At 31.5% G+C, this 3,531-nt stretch overlaps 1 pseudogene; it reads right to left on the reverse strand.

The window, feature by feature from the left end:
- Positions 1-440: 440 nt before the first annotated feature.
- Positions 441-3,184, reverse strand: LOC124888978 (annotated as a pseudogene).
- Between the last annotated feature and the right edge of the window lie 347 nt (positions 3,185-3,531).

A 3,531-nucleotide genomic window follows, 5' to 3' on the forward strand; every position in this document is an offset into this window, starting at 1 on the left:
TTCATAAGTGTTCTTGTCTTAGACTTGAACTAGAGTTGAAGTTTGTATTGCATGTACACAGATTTTTGTACCCGAATATATACAAGATAACAAAACTTTCTGAGGAAGTAGGCTTCAGATACCGAGATTATTAAGCTGCCAGATGCACATGGCCTATTTTACAAGAGTCAAACTTAGAAAAGCAGACTGCTCCTAGTTTCTGCCAACACCAGAAACAGAACAAGAAGATATAAAACGGAACAGAATATTACAACCTACATGACTTGCATAATTACTTTTTGCTTGCTGAAGATGGTAAATGTTAGATAAATGATCGACAACAACAACTACTGCTCAATTCAAAACAAGTTGGGATAGGCTAAATGAATTCGAGAAGTATGAAGTCGCCAAGAACAGATACTTATTGGGTAATTAGTCCAGAAGACTCACCTTAGCAATCATCATCCGGATACCAGCTTTATAACAATGAATAAGTTGTTAAGGAGTATTAGAAGAATTCTCTGATACTGTGTTGCATAAATAAGTCCAAGAATTTCCCATTGAATGAATTTCTCTTGACCCCAGAATATTCCTCAAAGCTCCATCCTATAGGAGTAAGAAATCGATCTTCATTTAGTATAGTGAGAGCATTTGCAATAAGCAAAAACGCTCGAGAAGTGTCCACAAACCCAGAGGCGGAGCTAGCCTATTAAAGAGGGTTCGGACTAACCCCCTTCGACCAGGGGAGGACCCACATATATCGGTGAGGGTGCATGTGCACCCCTTAACGTCGAAAAAATTTCTGTGGATATATGTATATATACCTTGAAAATTGGGATATAGTTAATAGTGCACCCATAAAATAACAAAGGTGCACCTTAGTGCACTGGTTGAAGCCAGTACTTCTCGCCCACGTAACCAGGGATCGAACTTGGGTTCTCACAACATTTTTTAAAGATTATTACTAAAAATTAAAACATCAAAATTGTTGTGCTTGAATGGGGTTTGAACCCGGAACCATCTTGTAAGGTGGACACACCTTGACCACTAAACTACCACAATTAATTGTTCAAAGAAGTTATAAGTCAACATATTAATAATAAAGCTACACGTATTTATTCTATATATTTATTTTTTCAGTACTATTCATGCCATTAGCGACAAATCAAATATGATAATATCCCTTAATTGACACTGAAAATATTGGTAACGTCTACATTAAGATAATATTAATGCAACACAGTATTATCAAAAATAAAAATGGCAAACAAAACTTCAAGGTCCATTGTGTTTAAGCACAAAATACAAATAAAGCATGAGATGTAATAAAAAAAAGCATAAAGAAAAAAATAATATAAATATATGTCTAGTCCAAGACTAATAATATAAGCATGAATGACAAATATATGAACAAAGAAATTGACATTTTTTTATTAAGTGAAATATCAATTATTTAGTATTCATCTCTTCAGAAAAGTCTCATTGACAAGGGAAAGCATGTCTTAGAAATTAGAACCTAAGTGCACATTAAGCGAGGTGAGCACTCAATACATTTTGAGTCTGGCTTCCGGGCTTATGTGCGCCTTTGACAACACTAGTGCACCCACAGACTTCAAATTCTGCACCTCTGCCTTAGACGGAAAATTATATTATTAATACATGCTTAAAATAATTTTTATTTATATATTCTAGATGTTGAACCCCCTTCGATGAGTTTTTCTTCAGATTTTAAACCCCCTAAGCAAAAATCCTGGTTACGCCTCTTCACAAACTCATATGCTGAATCAGGTAATGATGTCAATAAAGGCGTAGTCGATGGACAACGGGTGAATATTCTTGTACTACCTAGGTAAAGCTCGAACGACTTGAGCAAGAGGGTACCTGTATCCACAACAGTTCATAACTGTACGCAAACCTTAACCTTACTTTATTAAGGTAGAGAGGCTGTTTCATCATAAAGTTAAAACATTTTTTTTTATAAAGTTAAACTTTATAACCTTATTAATAAGAACAATGCAGCTAGAATCCAATTTTGAAAGTTCCATGTCATTGCTATCCACGTTATTGCTATTTAGGGGTGGGCATGGTATGGTATATATCGAATTACCATATCGAACTGAAATTTTTGAGATCGTGATTTTTGGTATTATGATATTTGATATGGTATATGGTATACATTTTAAAATTTTTTGGTATATGGTATGGTATACGATATTTACAAATGACATACCGAATACCATACCAAAGTATATATAGTTACTAATAAAACTCCATCATAAAACTCCATGTTACTAATAAAATGTTTAGCTTCTAAGATAAAACTCTGCATTACTAGTACAACTTTGCATTACTAATACAAATATGTGATTTATAGTATAAAACTCCCCATAAGTAATACTTACACGACTGAAGTGAGAATTTATGCACGTCATTCTAAATAAGGATAAATAATGTGTATTAGCCATGAAAACAGCCTCTTGCAGTTTTGTTTCCCATCTTTCAGTTTTGTTTCCTGAATCACTTCGCTCTAGTTGATCTCAAATAAAAAAAATTCATGTCCTTACGTATATTAGATGCAAAGAATATTTCTTATCGTAAAAAAGAACCGAAAAAGTCATGTCGCATAGAACATTTCCATCAAACCTAATCAACTACATTTATCGATTAATTTAACTATTTGATACGATGCAATTTTTTTCGATTTAATTTGAACACCTTAATTGGAGAGGGATAGAGGACAAAATTTAGAGAAAATATTAAAAGCAGCTAAACCCTACAAGATCTAGCAGTATATGATGGCATTTTTTTAAAAAAAATTTATCATCTTATCTTTTTCCTTTTGGCATAACATAATTTGGAGTTGAAAATGATTTCATACAAGTGGTATTATTACTACTACTATTAATAAGAGTGAAGAAGCAGGCATCTCTTCGTCAACATGCCTACTTCTTCACCTGTTTCAGCTGCTTCGCGATTTTATTATATTATTCCTAATTAATTATTTTAAGTTATTTATATATAAGAAAATTAATAATATTTAATTAAAAAAGATAAAATAGACATTTATGACATGTCTATTTCAGCTGCTTCAATAGTAGTCTTATTATATTACCTCAAACTAATTATTATTACTATTAATAAGAGTGAACAAGCAGGCAGCTCTTCGTCAACATGCCTGCTTCTTCACTTGCTTCAGCTGCTCCATGATTTTACCATATTATCCTTAATTAATTATTTTAAGTCATTTATATATAAGAAAAGTAATAATACTTAATTAGAAAAAGGTAAAATAGTCATTTATGACATGTCTATTTTAGCTGCTTCAATCGTAGTTTTATTATATCACTTCAAATTAATTATTATAAGTCATCCAGGTATTAAAAAATTAATAATATTTAATAAATAATAAAATAGATATAAATAATAAATCAATTGTTGATGTTTTAGATTAATAGGACATCTTATATGAGACTTATTTAAAAAAATTCACAAGTATGTTTGCTCCATGATTTTACTATATTACCCCTAATTAATTATTGTAACACATTTACA

This window comes from Capsicum annuum, chromosome 11, assembly GCF_002878395.1.
Source record: "Capsicum annuum cultivar UCD-10X-F1 chromosome 11, UCD10Xv1.1, whole genome shotgun sequence".
NCBI classification, from domain to species: domain Eukaryota; kingdom Viridiplantae; phylum Streptophyta; class Magnoliopsida; order Solanales; family Solanaceae; genus Capsicum; species Capsicum annuum.